Genomic DNA, 12,830 nt, shown 5'->3' on the forward strand with positions numbered 1-12,830 from the left:
AGTTTGCTTAGTCATGCAGTTGGCTGCTTGTACCTGCTGTTCACGTTAGCTTAAAACTCGTGCGTCAAAGTACATTCTGTGTTTGCCTTGTGTCCCTTTAAGGGTCGGGAAAATGATCCTGCTCCTTAAGATAAATAAACTTTTTTAAAGTTTTTTTTTATCTGAAAAAAGTGCCACACAGTTGAAAACAGAGTAACCTACCGCATGAAAAGTTTGTGTTTTGAAGATACAAAGTTTTCACGGGACATTGACGTCAAGATAAATTGTTTATGGTCTACAGCAAAATCTAAATCCATAATCCCCTAACTTTTGACTTGTCTTATTAAGAGAATGAGCTTGTTTGACAGCCTGAGAGTCAACCTACAGACAGAACGCTCTTACGAAAACTATGAATTTCCAAAGATTATTCTGAACAAGAAAAAAAGCTTAAGGGCTTATATCCATTGTGCTCGCTGTATGTTTTTTTGTCCCTAAAATACATAAACTCCTCCACTTGGAGTGACTACCCTGTCCACCCACTACCACCTGGTATCTTTTTTTGCAGTTTGGGACCACAATCTCAGACATGTAAGTGCTCATCCTGACCACATCGTACACAGCCAGACCTCAGATATACCTTGATATTCTGTCCATGGACATGTCAAACAACAGGAGGGCTGACAAGTCACACCCTTGGCAGATGGCCACACTGAAAATGTTGAACTTAATTCTGAAGAAAACAAACACAGCTCCGGCTCTGTACATCCTGGGAATGAATGACTTACAACAGCAACCAATCAACTGGTCCTCCTCCACAATACCTCATGAAACAACAATCACAAGCTTTCCCCACTTCTTCAGAACTCATGTAGACTTGTTCAGCAGGAATACAAATTCATTATATGTGCACATCATAACCACAGACACATAAAGCCATTTTAACAAGTTCTAATGATGAATATTAAAGTGCGCAGATGATAAGAGTTTTGCAAGTCAGGTGGAAACTTCACTTTATCCTTCACTAAGCTTTTATTTTGTAGTGCCGGAAATCCTGATCTTTTGTGAATATCTTCCTGACATACTATATAGTGGGCTGAATTATTTCAGGACATGATTGCTTTCAAACTTTTTTCAAATTCTCATCTGCACATCCTGTAATTATAGCATTCGTCATCAGCCCTCTGGCAGTTTCAGTACAGATGGGTGTGATTTTTGCACAGCAGATTACCTGTTTTTTTCAAAGGTGTCAACTAAGCTGACATTGAGAAAGTTTATACTGTATTTTTGTAAGGCAACATAATTATCCACACATAGCACACCACACCCACTAACCAAGAACATAAAAACAAACGCACTGAAAATCGTCTGCATAGTTTAATGTCTGCAGATTGTTTCTGTTACTCATAAAAAAACACAACAGCAAATCCATGATGCTGTTAAAGATGTTGGTAGTCATACTGGCGAGGATGATCTGTGTAAAACCATGAATAAAGCTGCTATTTCACTGTCATTTGTCATTTTTACTTTTTTATCTTTTACTTTTTGGGGTCAGATGTCTAAGGCATTAGTTTAGTCTCTTTTTCTATAAGTTATCTTATCTGCAAAAACTTGTTCAACTAACACAAACCTCAGCTTATTCCTGCCGCAATACACATTCAATTCAATTCAATTTTATTTATAGTATCAAATCATAACAGAGTTATCTCGAGACACTTTACAGATAGAGTAGGTCTAGACCACACTCTATAATTTACAAAGCCCCAACAATTACAGTAATTCCCTCAAGAGCAAGCATTAGCAGTGGCTATTGCGACAGTGGCAAGGAAAAACTCCTTTTTAGGAAGAAACCTTGGCAGACCCAGACTCTTGGTAGGCGGTGTCTGACGGGCCGGTTGGGGGTGTGATGGCGATAATAGTCGCATTAAAGATAGTGGAACAATGACTTTGAAGGTAGTCGTTGTAATTTATGTCACAGCAGGACTTGCGGGATAAAACGTGGCGCTGCAGAGCATGGGTGGGTGCAGCAGACGCAGCAGGACACGGCCGGGCGTTGAAGAAGAAACATAAGGACTCCGGGGAGTAAACTCCCCAGAGCTAGGTTAGTAACAAGCAGTTCTGGGACAGGATGCATATAAAAGCAAACAAATGAAAACATTGATGAGAGGCTGTACTGGCCTGCCTCCCTCTACTCTCACTTTATTATTGATTATATCATCAATAAATCTGATGACTACGAAGAGAAGCAGGTGGGCCGGGTTAGGCGGACGCTGCAACTCCTCACTTCTTAACTATAAGCTTTATCAAAGAGGAGAGTTTTCAGTTTATTCTTAAATGAGGTGATGGTGTCTGCCCCCCTAACCCAGACTGGGAGCTGGTTCCACAGGAAAGGAGCCTGGGAGCTGAAGGCTCTGGCTCCCATTATACTTTTGGAGACTCTAGGAACCACAAGTAACTCTGCATTCTGGGAGCGCAGTGCTCTAGTGGGACAATAAGGTACTAAGAGCTGTTCTAGATATGATGGTGCTTGACCATTTAGGGCTTTGTAGGTCAGGAGAAGGACTTTAAAGTCAATCCTGAATTTCACAGGAAGCCAATGCAAAGAAGCCAATACAGGAGAAATATGATCTCTTTTCATAGTTGTCGTCAGAACACGTGCTGCAGCATTCTGGATCAGCTGGAAAGTCTTAAGGGACTTATTTGAGCAACCTGACAGTAGGGAATTACAGTAGTCCAGCCTGGAAGTATGCGAATGCATGGACTAGTTTTTCAGCATCGTTTTGAGACAGGATATTCCTAATTTTGGCAATGTTACGAAGATGAAAAAAGGCTGTTCTCGATGATTGTTTTAGATGGCCGTTAAAGGATATATCCTGATCAAAAATAACTCCTAGATTTCTGATAGTAGTGCTGGAGGCCAGGGCTATACCAACCAGAGTAGCTATATCTTTAGATAATGAAGTTCTGAGGTGTTTAGGGCCCAGCACAATAACTTCAGTTTTGTTACAGTTTAACATCAGAAAATTATAGGTCATCCAGGATTTTATATCTTTAATACATGCTTGAAGTTTAGCTAACTGACTTGTTTCGTCTGGTTTGATTGACAAGTATAATTGGGTGTCGTCCGCATAGCAGTGATAGTTAATTGAGTGTTTCCTAATGATATTACCAAGAGGAAGCATATATAAGGAGAATAAAATTGGTCCAAGCACTGAGCCTTGTGGAACGCCATGTTTAACTTCTGCGTAATTAGAGGATTTATCATTAACATTAACAAATTGAGATCGATCAGAGAAATAAGACTTAAACCAGCTTAGTGCAATTCCTTTAATTCCGACTAAGTGTTCTAATCTCTGTAACAGGATTGTATGGTCAATAGTGTCAAAAGCAGCACTAAGATCTAATAAAACGTATGGAGTATGGAGACAAGCCCTTTGTCTGCAGCAGTTAGAACGTCGTTAGTAATTTTCACCAGTGCCGTCTCTGTGCTATGATTCTTTCTAAATCCTAATTGAAAGTCTTCAAATAAGCTGTTGCTATGGAGAAAATCACATAACTGATTAGCAACTACTTTCTCAAGGATCTTGGAGAGAAAGGGAAGGTTAGATATAGGTCTATAGTTTGCTAAGACCTCCGGATCGAGGGTGGTTTTTTTCAGAAGAGGTTTTATCACAGCTACTTTAAATGACTGCGGTACATGACCTGTTAATAAGGACATATTGATCATATCTAGTAGAGAGGTGTTAACCACGGGTAATGCTTCTTTGAGTAGCCTCGTTGGGATGGGGTCTAAGAGACAGGTAGATGGCTTTGTTGAAGATACCTTTACCATTAGTTGTTGAAGGTCTATAGGATAAAAACAGTCTAAGTATATGTCAGGTCTAGTTGTTCTTTCTAGCAGTCCTGTGTTGAAAGGTGAACCATTAGAAGTTGAGGGCAAAAGGTGATGAATTTTATCTCTAATTGTTATAATTTTATCATTAAAGAAGCTCATGAAGTCATCACTACTCAGAGCTAGAGGAATAGATGGCTCAGTAGAGCTGTGGCTATCTGTCAGCCTGGCTACAGTGCTGAAAAGAAACCTTGGGTTGTTCTTGTTTTCTTCTATTAGTGATGAGTAATAGTCTGATCTGGCATGTCTGAGGGCCGTCCTATAGGTTTTCAGACTGTCTTGCCAGTCCAAACGAGACTCTTCCATTTTGGTGGATCGCCATTTACTTTCAAGTTTTCGCGAGTTTTGCTTTAATTTACGAGTTTGGGAGTTATACCAAGGTGCTAGTTTCCTTTGCTTCATCTTCTTTTTTTTGAGTGGAGCAACAGAGTCTAAAGTAGTCCGTAGGCAGGCCGTAACACCATCTACACAATTGTCGATTTGAGAGGGACTAAAGTTTACATAAAGGTCCTCTGTTGTATTAAAACAAGGTAATGAGTTTAGTGCTGTTGGAATGTCTTCCTTAAATTTAGCTCTAGCACTTTCAGATATGCATCTAGTATAGTAGGTTTTATCAAATTTCGTATAATCGGGTATTAAGAATTCGAAAGTAATTAAGAAGTGGTCTGATAATAAAGGATTTTGCGGGAATACTAATACATCTTCAATTTTGATACCATATGCCAGCACGAGGTCGAGGGTGTGGTTAAAACAGTGCGTGGCCTCACGCACACTCTGACTGAAGCCAATAGAATCTAGTAGTGAGTTGAAAGCAGTAGTAAGGCTATTGCTGTCAACGTCCACATGGATATTAAAATCCCCTACAATAAGTACTTTGTCTGATTTAAGGACTACACATGGTAAAAACTCTGAGAATTCAGATAAAAATTCAGAATACGGACCTGGAGCTCGGTAGACAACAACAAATATAATTGGCTGTACTGATTTCCGTGTTGGATGTTGAAGATTAAGAACAAGGCTTTCAAAAGAGTTATAATTTTGTTTGGGTTTAGGATTAATTAACAGGCTTGAATCAAATATGGCTGCAACGCCCCCTCCTCGGCCTGAGCCTCAAGGAATTTGAGTATTAATATGACTGGGAGGAGTCGTTTCATTTAGACTAATATATTCTTCATGGCCTAGCCAGGTTTCAGTAAGACAGAATAGATCAATTTGATTATCAAATATCAATTAATTTACTAGTACTGCTTTAGAAGACAGAGATCTGATATTTAGTAATCCACATCTAATTTTCCTATCCTTTTCTATCATTGCAGTGGTAGTTTTAATTCCAATTAGGTTAAGTATTGCCCCTCTCTTGGTTACCTTTGATTTAACTGATCTTAGTCGAGGAACAGACACCAACTCATTTTCTTTTGGGACAGGCTGTGGCTGGCGTGAACTGGATGCTAAATTGACTATGTTTGCAGTCAACTTCTTATTACTTAGGGGCTTCCCCACTTTGTATGGTCTGTTGTTGATTATAATTGGAATAGTAACTAGTACTACATGTTACTGGAATAGTACTAGTACTACATGTTACTGGAATAATACTAGTACTACATGTTATCCTGCAGAAAACATTTTCAGATTCATCCACTTGTATAGTGCTATCAGGATCAATACCTTGGGGACATGAATCTGTGATATTTTCAACAGAATGTCAATACATTCATACAGACATATGAATGTCTTAAATTATGGACAAAAGACACCACTTATTTACATAGGGAGATGCTTTTGTTGCCAATCATGGAAGGAAATTCACATCTGAAGATTCATTATAATACAGAACATGCAGTTAAAGGTGTGGTAAATACATGTACAGGTGTGTGCCCATACTGTTAATGTTTATGTATTTTCTGTGCTATTGTTACGGTTTGTTTAAACTAGATGAAACCACACCGACCCAGTCCCGATTAAAGATGTTTTCACTGAACATCATTTTGACTGCTGTTTATTTACTCAGGAATATTTGATGTTACAGAGAAATACTTTTCAGGGGTTAATATGTTTGTACTGTACTAGTTTACTGTTGTATTCTCTCATACAAATGTTCTATACAGTTAGGTAGTTTAATCATTAACAATGCGTCATCTTCGATGAACTGATTATATGTTTTGTCTGTTAAATCTTTATTCATACTGGAGTAAAAAGTACATATTTTCTCTCTGAACTGTACTGGAGAACAAGTATAAAGTGGCATGAAATGGAAATAATGATAATAAATGCAGTGATGAATGATTCTATGGCACAAAATGGAAACAGAAAGTGCAAATACTTAATCAGTACTGGAGTAAATGCACTTGGTTACATGTACAAACGTTTATCAATCAAAACACAGAGACACATCTTTGTGACTAAAAGCTTCTACAGTGAAGAATTGAGTAGCTGTGATGACTTAAAGTGATGACTTTTACTTTGATATGGTTTTAAAAGATGTAATGAAATGCTTTTATTCAGCTAGATTTTCTTTTTCTTTTTTCAAGATGAGCACCTGTGTGTGTGTGTGTGTATGTATGTGTGTGTGTGTGTGTGTGTGTGCGTGCGTGCCTCATGCACTAGGCATTCTGCTGAAGTCCATTTACTGCTACAAGGAAGTAATAAAACAAAGTAAAACAGCACGGTGACACAGCACAATGCAGGCAACATTTCTGTTATGTCAGAGTGATCTCTCCTCTCTCCTTACATCCACCTCCGCTGCTTTCCCCTTTCCTCAGCTCCAACCAAACCTCTGCTTCACTTCTTCATTCCCTTATTTCTCTCTTTACACAGCACAAGAGTAGTAATGAGAGAAAACCATAGATGGTTCTTGGCGTCAGATTTTACTTCACCACATAAAACAACTCATGCTCGTCTAACTCCAACACAAAGCCCTAGTTTGTTTAGGAACACGCTTTTTAAATTAGTAAGGGAAAGATGTGAAAATGCTGCTCGGTTTCATTCAAGGCTGGTTGTGTTTGGTGGAAGAACCGCAGGGTTTTATGGACCTTTGTGTTACTGTGATAATGGGAGGGGAGTAAAGCTGACATCATGCACTGTGACTGTGCTGCCCTCTGCTGTTTGAACACAGAAACACACGTAAATTTGAAGGAAAAAAAAAGCTGTAGTTAAAGGGGTACTCCGAGTACAACACAGCCAGTGAAAATAGTTGTATAATGTCTTGTGGGGGGCCTGAAAGGAGATGTCTCAGCTTGGACTTGAGACTTGACATTTTTACCAGGAACAGACAAGAAGACAAGCACTGCTCAGACATAAAGAAATAGATTTCAAATTCTAGCCAAGAATGCAAAAGAATTAAATATAGCATCTTGGACTTAAATAATTCCGTTAATATAACTCAACCATAGGAACAGGAGGATTCATAATATATTTTAACAAATTGAATCATTCATCATTAAGACTGAGTATCCTTTAAAAGGTTTTGACACTAGTGCATACAGGCAGATTTTACAAGATTTTACTTACTTACTTTGAGTAATATACATATATGTATAGGCTGTGGCCTTTTTTACATTAAATATTTTTTTAAACATTTGCACAAAGAAAGAGAGGTTCTGTTCGACTTAGATCCTTTTTTCAAAGGAAATCTAAGTACAAAAAAATATGGCTAAATAGATAATTAAAAATGTTACAATATGACAAGATGCAGAGAAACGATAATCCACAAAAATATGTGAAAACTAAATAAAGTTCCACTAATTTTCTACATTTTGCAGCAATCTAATGTAAATGTTTATGCCTCTGTCAAATACGGTACAGGTGGCAATGCCTGTAAATGATCATGATCCACAGTAAGTAAAAAAAAGATGAAAACAGCGCTGGAGTCCACAACAACACCATGCTAACTCTAAGAAACATTCACTGCCTGTAGGGTCACTATTCAACCACCAGAACGGGAGAATTCTTCAGAGGAGACCGTAATCCTCTCTTTCTCAGTTTTATAGTGGTTTATGCCTTGATGCGTGATGCCCATCACCAACAACACATTGGGTCCAGATGGGAGGAGGCAGAAAGGAAGAGAGAGAGAGAGAGAGAGAGAGAGAGAGAGAGAGAGAGAGAGAGAGAGAGAGAGAGAGAGAGAGGGAGAGACGGAGACAGACAGACACAGAGATAGAGAGAGAGCATGGTTGATGTACATCTGTCATGCATTATTGCAGCGAATGCCAGTGCTGCTATTCTGGCTTTAGAAACTATGTGAGGAGGGGGTTGACGGGGTCCTCCTTAAATCACAATATGATTCCTCCTCCTCTTCTCCGCCGCTCCTTTTTAGTGACTATATCAGCACACACACACACACACACACACACACACACACACACACACACACACACACACACACACACACACACACACACAAACATTGTCTTTCTCAAACATTGGGTGCTTTCTCTCTTTCTTCCTCACACACACTATCCCCCTATGAATTCCTCAGGAAGGAGTCAGCCTTCTTCATTCCTCTGGACATAACTTTTCCTTAACAAGGTACTGATGGTCTTGACCTCCTCTTCAAACAAACCCTTCCGTCCAATCATGGAGGATTGTGGAGCTGGGGCTCAGTTAAGGCCTGTGGGTATTACAGAGGAAACGTCCTGATTTTCCTTGATTACTCTCTCTCTCTCTCTCTCTCTCTCTTTCTTTCTCTAACTCTCTCTCTCTCTGTGTCCCCCTCCTTCTGCCCCCACTCTCTCTCTCCAAATATCTCCGTCTCAGTGGCTTCTGGCTCTCCTGTTGTCTCTAACCCAATCTCGAACTTTTCTTTCCCGTCTCTGTCTGTCTACTCACTGTATTTTCTTTCTAGTCTGCATCCATCCCTCTGATTATTCTCCGGTTTGCGGTTCAGAGCTTTCCAGCCTCCTGGTGACGAGCTGTTCATCGACTTTGTTAGCAGAAATTCAACAAATCCTTTCAATCAAGACTTTAAGGATTCTCAGTTGTACTGTATGTGTGTTCATTTTTCACAAATGGCATTATTGACATGTGTGATAGGGGTAACATAACTCTTTAAAACTCCATTTGATTATTAAGGTAAATTAACATAGGGACTGACTTTCAGGAACAACATTGTCAAGGGGTTTTTGTTTTGAATTTTTCGCTGTATTTTCATTTTCTCTTTTAGATCTTGTTTAGCAGAGGAAATATGCAGAAAATCCAAAAATTCCCAAAAACTATAAGTTAAGTTTATGATACCTTTTGTTTCAATTCTAATTATTCTACAGATTACATTAGAAGATGAAGAACGGCATGCATTACAGGAAACAAATTAATCATTATAGTAATTTAAAATAGCATTCAAGTGAAGGAAAACCTCTTAAAACATTGTAGTTATCTAGGAGAAGTCTGTAAGGATGAGTTCTTAATTTTGTGTGTGTGCATTTTTATATTTTAAGAGCACGTTCTTTAAATGTGGAGTCAAATTAATAAGACTTTAGCAATCCCTACTTTTCTGAATACAACTTTTCTTTTCATTCAAAGTATAGTTTCTACATGGTTATTAAAAAAGTGACATGATCTTGCATAAAATGGTTCAAGCGTGGTTGGCACACTGGATCAGATTGATGCTTCCTTCATTTAGATTTATGTTGTGGCACATTTACAGCCATGATAGCAGCTGTTTGGCTGCAATGTTTACAAAGTTTGCCTTAGTTTATTGTGTAAGCATGCTAACATTTTATAAAAAAGCACTAAACGTAAAGCACAGTTGATGTGAGGTATTTGGTCATTTACCAACAATATTGGACAAATTGAAAATTTTTACCTGATGGTGCAACTTGATGAAAATTCAAGGGATCACCAAAATAATTACAATTCATCCTACGGGGAACATGAATGTGTGAACAAAATGTCACAGCAATCCACCCAGTAGTTGTTGAGACATTTCACTTAAAGCCATGAACCTCATGGTGGTGCTCAAGGAAAAGCCCGGTGATCACCAAAGACATTAACAATTATAACCTGGGAACCATGAATGTCTGTGCAGAATTTTTCAGGGTGGACCAAGGCGGTGGATCGACTGAGTGAATGACATCGCCCACCTTGGAGCCGCGCTGCTAGCATGGCAAAGAGCTGCATTAAAGATGGATCCTCATCAGCTCTCCACCCTGTCGAACATGTGCCATTGGTTTACACCGAGCCTGTGTTCTCATGTTGTGGTTCCAGCAAGAGATATAAAGCCTATTGTCCTCACATGACTGGCATTATTACAGAGCAGGCTTCCTTATCTAACTTCAGCATCGCTGTAACGGCTCTCTTGATCTTTCTGACTTTCCCCTTCTCACCCTTTGTCATCATCTTCATTGTGTTTCACTGCCTCTCAACACCTCTCAACACGTTGTCCTCTTCTCTCTGTCTGTGGTGTTTTGGATTAAGGACTGTCTGGTTGGAAGATGTGGTATTTAAATTACACTGTGTGTGTGTGTGTGGGGGGAGTGTATTTGACTGTATGGCACATGTGCAAGTCTATGTGTTGGTCTTTTTATGCATGTTTGAGAGATGACATGTGTTAATGTGAAAGGTGTGTGTGTGTGTGTGTGTGTGTGTGTGTGTGTGTGTGTGTGTGTGTGTGTGTGTGCGTGCGCATAAAAATGGAGGACAATAGCAGCATAAAACACACAAGCTGAAACAGTGACACAACATTTTCACAGACAGGGCGAAGACAGTGGCGGCTGTCCGTCATGACTCAACTATTCTAACTACGACATTGTGAATACCAGACGACCGGAAAGTGACAAGCCGCAACAGTGTCACAAAATTCTTTTCACATTTCCTGGACAGTAACTACAGGGCACGAGCGGGAACGGCCCCTCGAACAAGAGTCCCCTCTGAGTGAGGAGAATAGGGGGACATTGTAGGCCGGGGACCCAAAGGTCATCATGGCTGTTAGGCTCACGCTCTGCCTGGACTCCTGCTGATTCACCGCTGGTCCAACCAGGAGGAGGACAACCGGGACTAATCTGTATATGTCTTGGGCCACCATTAGTCAAATATTAGTCACAGCGCCCATTTAGGTGATGGACATGAAGAGAGTTTCTGTTCTCCAGACAGTCTTTGGCCCAAATGTGGATTTCTCAATCCCAATGTGACCTGATGCGATTGTATTTCCTCTTCCTGCTTTGTCTCCCTGCTCTTCGCTTGTCTCCAGAATCTGTTAAAGATGCTATAGTGACAGACTTCCTGCGTCAGAGCACTCCCGCTGAGATGCTGACTGGCTTCCACTCAGCTGACGCCCGAGGGCAACTCCTCGTTTTAAAAAGAGCTGCCTTCGTCTTCTTAAGATTTACTAGATGCTCAATGCTGATTGGCTGACAGATTATCTAATCTTTTATATTTTGGAGGAAAACGTGGTTGTTTCACATGCAATCATATAACTCCGCAATCAATCTAGAGGCTTAAAACATGGAAGGTTTTTCCCAATTTAATTTATCCGGACAGCACTTTTCGCTTTCAAAACTTTTGGAAGTGCGATGTTTTATAGATGATTAAAGGAAAAGATGCCTTTTTGTCCAAACTACCTGGTCAAATATTTGCAAGTTTCCTCAATATGTTTAAACCTCTAATAGCTCTTTTTGCATGGAAGACATTTTGATTTGTATAAATAATAAAAGTAATAATGGTGTTCCATTTAGTTGCTTCGGATCCAGTGTCCTGGTTGTGCATGCTGGCTCTCACTGTCCCACTGTCATGGCTTACTGGGCCACTAGAATAGAGCGGAGTCCTCATTAATGTTATTAGTAACACCAGTGCCTTTCCTGCTATGACAAGTCAAAACGTCTACTGTGAAAATGGCCTATTGATCTGACTTTGTGGTTCTCCGGTTGGGTAATCACTCGAGCATCTTTGTGTATAAATGGGACTGTTGGAATTCTTGTTTACATATTTGATGAAGGTCATCTAGATTGAAAGGTCATGTTAAATAAATATGAAATAAATCAACAGCAAGTGAGTCAGTTTGTGGGTGTTTTGGTGTTCTTATGTTTTAACTCATGCTTAGTCAGTGTCTATTTAGCAATAGTGCCATTTTCTCTACAATAGCACCGCAATTCTGACACAAATGTTTACGTTAAGGCGACCAGGCAAAGAAAGAGGAACCAGTGTTTCTTATTTCCTGAAAATACACCCCCGTACAATAAACCACCGGGTCATGTTTGATGGGAAATATTATAGTAAAGGAGCTAACTTTCTCTAAAGCCAATTTCAACTTTTTGTTGAACAGTGGAGCTATGTGTCCAAATTTTGTTTGACAAAGAAGTTTTAGAGTGATCTGTAGTGATAGGGCCAGTCTTCATTTTGCTTTCAGAGTAGTCTAACGCAAGTTAATTTCACAAAAATAAAGACAGACTTACCAAAGTTGGCCAAACGACACCCAGGCTGAACTAAGAGCCATGTTTCCATAGTAACAGTCATTGACTCCTGCGGACCGGTGGCACCAAAAGACAAAAAAAGAGGAAAACATGTCTCCTAATTTATGCTTTGCGAGTAAGAAGAAAGGAAAGAGTTTTTAGAGAGGGCAGTAACCTGTTGGAAATACACAGCAGTGAGGAAGTTTCCTTGTAGCTGTTATATTCTTCCAGAAGGCAAACATTTTCTGCTGGACTAGGAGATGAGCAGCTCGAAGCTGTTGCTCGATTAACAATGTTTTTTAGTTTTAAAAAAGTCTTTATTTATTATTTAAGAATTTATGGCAAATTAGTCCTACTTAGGATAGTCCAGAACAGCTTTGTTCAACATATGAATGTAGACGTTTATCTGAAGTCTGGTTAGACATAGTTAAAGTCACAATTACAAGATAACGCTAAAAAGTGGCGTAATTAGCAGCACAAGGTTGGACCAAGGGACTTTCCCCTGGAACTAGAAACCTTCTGAGGAACTCATTGCATTACGAACACAAGGACCAGGGTCTACATTTATTTCTAAGGACATTTTT

This window comes from Perca flavescens, chromosome 20, assembly GCF_004354835.1.
Source record: "Perca flavescens isolate YP-PL-M2 chromosome 20, PFLA_1.0, whole genome shotgun sequence".
NCBI lineage: Eukaryota > Metazoa > Chordata > Actinopteri > Perciformes > Percidae > Perca > Perca flavescens.